The sequence below is a fragment of the Rhinolophus sinicus genome, chromosome 18 (genome assembly GCF_057876585.1).
Source record: "Rhinolophus sinicus isolate RSI-liver-muscle chromosome 18, RSI-T2T, whole genome shotgun sequence".
NCBI classification, from domain to species: Eukaryota; Metazoa; Chordata; class Mammalia; order Chiroptera; family Rhinolophidae; genus Rhinolophus; species Rhinolophus sinicus.
The window spans coordinates 97195877-97204688 of NC_142518.1; the positions used below are offsets into that span (position 1 = coordinate 97195877).

At 40.5% G+C, this 8812-nt stretch overlaps 1 long non-coding RNA gene across 1 annotated transcript; it reads left to right on the forward strand.

Annotated features, from left to right (window-relative positions):
- The first annotated feature begins 3028 nt into the window (after positions 1 to 3028).
- On the forward strand, positions 3029 to 7006 carry LOC148754682 (uncharacterized). The gene is made up of 2 exons (XR_016019959.1): positions 3029 to 3994; positions 5382 to 7006. It is a non-coding gene; the product is annotated as an uncharacterized LOC148754682 (long non-coding RNA).
- The last annotated feature ends 1806 nt before the right edge of the window (positions 7007 to 8812 follow it).

Consider the following 8812-nt stretch of genomic DNA (forward strand, 5'->3'; position numbering starts at 1 on the left):
CTACTAAGACCAATGTCAAAGAGTTCATTGTCTATGTTTTATTCTAGGAGTTTTATGGTTTCAGGTCTCTTATATTTAAGTCTTTAATCCATTTTGAGTTTATTCTTGTATATGGTGTAAGAAAGTGATCTAGTTTCATTTTTTTTGCATGTGTATGTCCAGTTTTCCCAGCACCATTTATTGAAGAAATTGTATTCACTGCATTGTATATTCTTGCTTCCTTTGTCATAGATTAATTGACCATATAAGTGTGGATTTATTTCTGGGTTCTCTATTCTGTTCCATTGATCTATGTGTATGTTTTTATGCCAATACCATGCTGTTTTGTTTACTATAGTCTTGTAGTATAATTTGATAACAGGTAATGTAATACTTCCAACTTTGTTCTTCTTTCTCAAGATTGCCGTGGCTATTCGGGGTCTTTTGTGGTTCCATATAAAATTTAGTATTATTTCTTCTAGTTCTGTGAAAACTGCCATTGATATTTTGATAGGGATTGCATTGAATCTATAGATTGCTTTGGGTAGTATGGACATTTTAACAACATTAATTCTTCTTATCCATGAGCATGGTACATGCTTCCATTTACTTGTATCTTCTTCAAATTCTCTCATCAATGTCTTATAATTTTCCGAGTACAGGTATTTTACCTCCTTGATTAAATTTATTCTTAGGTATTTTTTTTTTAATGCAATTGTAAATGGGATTGTTTTCTTAATTTATCTTTCTGGTAGTTCATTATTGGTGTATAGAAATGCAACCAATTTCTGAATATTAATTTTGTATCCTGCTGCTTTACTGAATCTATTTATCAGTTCTAATAGTTTTCTGGTGGAATCTTTAGGGTTCTTTCTGTATAGCATTACACATACCGTGTTTCCCCGAAAGTAAGACCTAGCCAGACTATCAGCTCTAATGCATCTTTCAGAGGAAAAATTAACATAAGACCAGGTCTTACATTATATTATGTTAGATAAGACCTAGTCATATAGTAAAATAAGCCTGGGTTTTATATTAATTTTTGCTCCAAAAGACACATTAGAGCTGATGGTCTGGCTAGGTCTTATTTTCAGGGAAACAACGGTATGTCATCTGCAAACACGGCAGGCATTTGTTCACTGCTGGGCCTTTGCACTAGCTCTTTTCTCTGCAGGAATCACTGTTTCCCATGTCTTTTCAACCTTCCCCTGTCTCCTCAAATGCCACCTCCTCAGAGAAGCCTTTTGTTGCCCTATCTAAAGTAAGACCCCCAGTAATGTTCTCTTTCAGCCCCTTGGTTCTGTCATAAACCTACAACTTGCAGACAATTGGTCTGTTTCTTGGTTCAGTGTCTGTTCTGTGTGCAAAGGATCGGCTACTTGTCTACCCAATATTCAGTCCCCTTTCTTCCTCATTATTGGAAGCCTGATTTTGTCTTGGGTGGCCATGAGTCCTCTAAAAAATATTACCCTCCTTTGCAGTGATGGATAGTCCTTTGACACAGTTCTTAACAGTGAGATGTCAGCTGAGAATATCAGGGAAAACCTTTGCTTTCAGAGACAATTTTTCTATTTCTACTTTTCTCTCCTTGTATCCCTGGAGGAGTCATGATGCCTCGAAGTGGAGAGCTCAAATCCTCTGTCTTAGTGCTATGTGGAGTCATATTGGAGCCCGTGCGCCCCTACATGTGCTTTATGAAATTATATAATGGACTTTTCCCCAGAACATCAAAGTCATTATAAAGATACTGTATTTCCCTGAAAATAAGCCCCAGTTAAGATCATCAGCCAGATGGATGCATTTAGTACATCCATTGCAACACACAACGGACGTATTGAATTATAAAATAATAATATTAACATATAATTAAATATAAATAAATATTATTGACATTAATACTTAAAATAAATGATAATATAAATTATAATTAAGTATTTGTAATTACCCAAGCAGGCGCCTTTAAATGAGAGGTAAACGCCTATGTAAACAGATGAACTCAAGACTTATTGCCGAATGACTAATCGGAGCACAGACACAACACACGAATAACATGCTGTGGGGGCAGAGCCCCAGAAAGTAGTTTCCAGGCTCTCGGCCTCACATAGACAGGTGCTGGCTCAGGTAGTAAATGGCCATCAACTGTGATTGCATGGCCATCAGCTGTGGCTAGTTGGCCGTCAGCTGTAACCAGTGAGCCATTGGCCACTAATATAACTGCTGTGGCTACGCTAGCAGAGAGAAGGGAGAAGAGAAGAGAGGAGAGTGGGGGCTAGCAAGAAGATGGCGGCTGGGCTGGCAAGCGTGGATGGCGATTTGCGGATAGTGTGGATCCAGCTTCCAGTGAGAGTATAGTGCCGCCAGAGAGAATATAGTGGTATGACTCCCCTACCTATGGCTCCGTGGGTGTTCCTTTTTGGCCTCACCATATCCTGCGTTCTTGTATGGGGAGCGGGACCAGAGACCTCGCAGGCCTCCCTGCATGACAAATGGCGCAGCGAGCAGGGTCTCCCGCACAACACATGCGCACTTGATAACGAACGGACGTGGTTATGTCTAATATGAATCTTCATAATTCAATATGTCATGTGTTGTAACCAACGTACTTAATGCATTTGTGTGAAATAAAGAAACATTTGCTGAATTTTGCTGCCTGCAATTTTTCGTCGCTTTTGTGTGAACCATCATTCTTAACTGTCATCATTTTGGTTGCCACTCCTGTCTCGTAAGTCTTCAATTAACACTTGATTTAATGGTAGATTTAAAGGGAATAATATTTTGACCCCCAGACAAGATGAGTGCAAAAAGAAAGAGCTATTCCGTCGAGTACAAGAAAGGAATCGTGGAGGACTCCCAGGGCAAGAATCATACAGCTTTCTGCAAGGAGAAGAAGTTGGATCTCCGAATGGTCCAAAAATGGTGAGCAGAGTACGATAACCTCAGTCAACAAGTGGACGAGGGAAATGCTAAGAAGCACAAGTGTGGATCAGGTTGGCAACCATTGTTTCCTGAGCTGGAACACATCATCTGTGAATGGATTGCTGGTAGGAGAGCAAAGGCTTTGGTGTGTGCAGGGCTGATATTCAAGCATTTGCCCTTGCAATGGCACCACAGTTAAAAATATCCTCAGAAGAATTCAAAGCATCACAACACTGGCTGAATGGCTTCCTTCAGCGATATGAACTGTCTCTAAGATCGACAACACTGTTCAAGCTGGAAGACACTGAAGTTATTAAATGTGCACTTGCATTCAAGTCCTTTGTTGATGGCACCGACTTTTCTAAATACCAACTCTCCAACATGATTGCTATGGATGAAACTGCAGTGTTTATGGGCCAAGGATCTCAAACGACAATTGATCAGAGGGGTGCCTCATCAATCTACATTCCCTCCACTGGTTACGAAAGTGCACGTTTTACCTGTATTTTGGCAATTCATTTGGATAGAAAGAAAGCCCCACCTCTAATCATCACTAAGGGCAAGAAAGATAAGGTTGAACGTGTTTCAGGCATTTATGTTCTTGAAACCGAAAAAGCCTGGTGCACACAGCAGTTATAAGGAAGTGTGTAGGGAGCCGGAGCATTAAGGGTTAAGAAAATGTAACTTCAAGCAGAGTTTGGGAGGATCGCTAAGGGGAACTCCGATAAGCATGAAGAACAAACAGACACCTACTGCCCTGGGAATGGGAAAATATCTAAAGGTCTAAGAACAGTCAGGGCCAAACTTTGAGAAAACATAACTAATCTGTACTTGCTGCCTCAGCCGCTTTATGTAACCTTCTTGTTTCTGTGTGTATAAAAGAAAGCTGAAAAATAAAGTAGGCGCTGCAGTCTAATTAGAACTGCTCGCCCTCCCGATCCCATCTTTGTCTCTTGTCTATTTTTTTCTCAATCCTCACTCCCCACTTCAGGAACCGTTCGTCTCGTCGGCAGGCTCCGACAAGTGGCGCCCGAACAGGGACCCGAATACTGGGGAATCAGTGAAGGACACCGCTTGCAAATGAGACGCGTCGAATAAGGTTGGTGAAAGCGGTGAGATACCATAGTCGGGAGTAAAATAAAATGGGACAGGGGAACAGTAAAAGGCTGTTTACCCACATATTAAGGAGCATGCTAAAAACTAGAGGAATTAAAACCAGTGAAGCACAGTTGCTTCGATTCTTAGAGTTTGTAATACAAATATGTCCCTGGTTCCCAGAAGAAGGGACTTTAAACTTAGAAACTTGGGAAAAAGTAAGAGAGCATTTGCAGGGATATTATGATGCTCATGGACCCTCTGAAGTACCAGTAGACACTTTTTCCTTATGGAATTTGGTTAGGGATGTGATCGATCCTAGACATAAAGGAATCAGATACTCTAAAAATGACCAACCCAAACTGGATCCCCCTTGGAAGCAGAGGTGCAAAGATTACAAGCTGCACTCACTTCCCTCTCTGTTCAAATGCAGTTAGTTCAGGCTCGACAGACTGGGCCTTTATTAGAAGCTCAATCAGAATAGAAGCCTAGGTTACAATGAAGCTCTCCTCCAAGTGTAGTTGCAGGGCTAGATCCACTGCCCGAGGCCCCTATCAACAGAAAAAGATTCAAGCTGCCAAGCTGCTAGTACAGGAGCAACTTAAAAAGGGACACATTGCTTCCTCCAATTCTCCCTGGAATTCTCCCATTTTTGTTATTAAGAAAAAATCTGGTAGATAGAGATTATGACAAGATTTACAAAAAGTTAATAAAACCATGAAATTAATGGGAGCCTTACAGACAGGCTTGCCCTGTCCTGCAGCCACACCAAAAAACACATATAAAATTGTTTTGGACTGAAAAGATTGTTTTTATACTATACCTTTAAATCCTGATGACTGCCCTAGATTTGCTTTCAGTGTTCCTTCTGTTAATTTACAAAAACCTTTTAAGAGATAGCATTGGCTAGTGCTACCTCAGAGAATGGCTAATAGCCCTACATGATGTCAAAAATTTGTATCAGCTGCTATAGAACCTACCCGAAGGACATTTTCAGATATTTACATCATCCACTACATGGATGACATACTTCTTGCCCACTCTTGTGAACCAAAGTTGCTTGCTGCTTTTGCTCATTTACAAAAAAGCTCCACGATTATGGGCTGGTTATAGCCCCCCCAAAAAAATTCAGCAAGTGCCTCCTTACTCTTATCTGGGATATTGTTTAATGCCTCAGGCCATTGTGCCTCAAAAAATACAAATCCGGCGACATTGTTTAAAAACATTAAATGATTTCCAAAAGCTACTGGGAGACATTAATTGGATTAGACCTCAGTTGCGGTTGACAACCGGTGAATTACAACCTTTGTTTAAAATATTACGTGGGAAAGCTGATCCTACTTCTCCCCGCGAGATAACAGGGGGAAGAGGCTTTGCTTGTATTTCTCCAGGTCCGGAAGAAAAACCTTTGTGAATTCCTGGTCGGTGTTAAACCATACCATGAGCGACAGCCCACAGAAGAAGAGACATCTATAGATACCCATCCACGCCCCTAGGGTGTGGGAAAGCTCACTTTCCGCAGCTGCAGAAGGACTTTCCACTTCAGACCCTGTTAAATGGATAAAGACTTTGGGTAGAGGGTTTGCTGGGGATATTGCTATTCTGTTTATTGTTCTGTTTGTTTTACATAGTCCTCAGATGTGGACAAATAGCCCTCCAACGGGCTGTAAATGAAACAACTGCACGTTCTGTGTTTCTCATGCTTCAAAAACAAAAAAGGGGGAGATGTAGTCACACAACAGCCTAGCCGACTGTCCCCCCTGTCTTTCCTTAAGGAAAGAAGAGTCTGTAAGACTGTGCCTTTTTGGGACTCTGTTCCATCCTTGTGTTTACACCTTATGTCTCTCTGTCTGGTCCCCAAAAGATGGTTTGCAGCCAAAGACGGGTAAGATATCTCACGGGAGATACAACCTAAGCCAGGCCGAACCGAGTGGGGACCCCCAATGAGCTGCCTTAGAAGATCCAAAAAGGAGCCTTTCCTCCCCTTCCCCCTGCCTGGCAAAAGCCATTGCTGTCTCTGGCTTTCCTCTCTCACCTGATTGTGAGAGAAGTCATGAGGGCAATGAAGATCAGTTCTCTCCACTTATCTCAACAGAACTGTTACAATATGAGTGACTTGACCCTGAGAAGGTAAGACATCATGGGACTTTATGCTTCGGCTGTTAACAGACAAAGGGTGATTGGAATAAACATTTTTCTGCTATGAGGTATGAGTCTCACAGACCGTGTAAGAAAAAATGTTACTGTTGACCTTATCCAGTTTCATAAAGAGGTCTTGACACTGCAAGAGACCTCTCCCTTAAACACCGATATAGCTGATACTCTCAACAAACTTGTCTCTAGCTTTCACAATGGATTTCCATCATTCTCTTCAATGCTTCAATTTATGGCCCCCCTTGTAATTCCACTTGTTGTGATCCTCCTGATACTGTGTTTCCTCCCCTGCATCACAAAAGCTGTGATGGGAATAGTCACAGATATTTATGGAGAAATTCACAAAATAAGGCTCCACATGGCTAATAAACCAAAAGCCACTGCCCCTGTCTAACCCCAAAGGAGATCGGTAGCCAATGACGGGTAATGATCAGTAAGCGTTTTTACAACCTAAGACAGGAGTCGATCGCTTTGATGATCGATATCCAATGACGGGTAAGTGAGAATGTCTGTACTGACTACCTAAGCCAGACACGATCTCAAAAAAAAATAAAAAAGGGGGATATGTAGGGAGCCGGAGCATTAAGGGTTAAGAAAATGTAACTTCAAGCAGAGTTTGGGAGGATCACTAAGGGGAACTCCGATAAGCATAAAGAACAAACAGACACCTGCTGCCCTGGGAATGGGAAAATATCTAAAGGTCTAAGAACAGTCAGGGCCAAACTTTGAGAAAACATAACTAATCTGTACTTGCTGCCTCAGCCGCTTTATGTAACCTTCTTGTTTCTGTGTGTTTAAAAGAAAGCTGAAAAATAAAGTAGGCGCTGCAGTCTAATTAGAACTGCTCGCCCTCCCGATCCCATCTTTGTCTCTTGTCTATTTTTTTCTCAATCCTCACTCCCCACTTCAGGAACCGTTCGTCTCGTCGGCAGGCTCCGACAGAAGTGGGTCCATTTAATGCTGCCACTTGTTTTGCGAGGTGGCCAAAGAGGTCTTCTAGTCTGGGATTCAGCCAGCACTCACCGCGCTAAAGACATGAAGAACTTCCTTGCAGAGAGAATAGATCAAATAATGATTCCCACAGGAATGACTGCCTATCTCCAGACTCTTGATATGGCAATAAACAAGCCATTCAAGGACCATTTGTGCATGGAAATCAATGACTACATTGAAAATAGAATGGAGAGAAATCAGCGTGGAAACTTTGTGAAGCCTAGCCTGCAAGAGGTCAGGACTAGGGTGAAGAATTCATGGGATAAAATCACTGACAGCTTTATATACCACATATCAGTGAAATCACATGGTTCTCTGCTTTTTCTGTCTGACTTGTTTCGCTCAGCATTACTCTCTCAAGATCCATCCATGTTGTCACAAATGTTCCTATATCATCTTTTCTTACTGCCGAATAGTATTCCATTGTGTATATACAGCTGTATTGTCAATGAACTACAAGTGGGCTACGTGGACAAGAAGTGCTCATTTAAGGAGAGCGCTATTGTTGGACATGAGAGATTGGGGCCAATGTTTCTACAGGAAATGGAGTCGCAAGAAATTCAAGCCGGAATTCGGGGTTTGGAGAGTTATGACGATGTTCCAGAAGAAGATGACATGACTGTGTTTGAATAAATGTAGATTTTTGTACATGAATAAATGAATAAATGTAGATTGTTGTACATGAATAACTGTAGATTGTTGTACATGAGTAAATGTAGATTGTTGTACATGAAAAGTAAGACATCCCCTGAAAATAAGCCCTAATGCATCTTTTGGAGCAAAAATTAATGTAAGACCCAGTCTTATTTTCGGGGAAATACGGTCATAGAAAAATTGAAAAGTAGGTGTACCCAAACTCACAATATTATTTTTCAATTTGAATATTTTTATACCCCAAACAATTTATTATGATTTTATTTTCTGGCTTTAATGGAAGCAAACTCATCAATCATATTTTCAAAATATACTTATTTGCTGATAATTGTTTTTGAATAGAGAACTGCCATGTGTGACAATTTCTTTTGCCAAGTGATGACCTATAATGCTTTTTAACTTCAGCTTACTGAAAGTTCTTTTTTTAGAAATACATATTCTAAAAATCACTTTTTATTAGTTTCAGGTGTACAAAGCAACATAATAGTTAGACATTTACACCCCTCACAAAGTGATAACCCCCCTCCCCCAAGCTACTACCCCTCTGACATCTTATATAGCTCTTACAATACCATTGACTTCCCTATGCTGTACTCCACATCCTGTGAATACATATATATATATATATATATATATATGACTATATATATATTTATGTGACTATATATATTTAATTATAGTTGACATTCAATATTACTTTACTTTAGCTTCAGGTGTACAGTGCATTGGTCAGGTATCTACACAATCTATGAAGTGATCCCCTTGATAAGTCCAGTGCCCATCTGGCATCTTACATAATCTTTACAACATTGCTGATTATATGCCCCCATTCTGTATTTCATATCCCCATGACCATATTGTGTCTACTAATTTGCTCTTTCTAATCCCTTCCCCCTTTCCCCCGTCCCCTCTCTCCTCCCAACTAGCAACCAACAGGTTTTTTTTTAATTTATTGGGGTGACAATTGTTAGTGAAATTATATAGATTTCAGGTGTACAATTCTGTATTACATCATCTATAA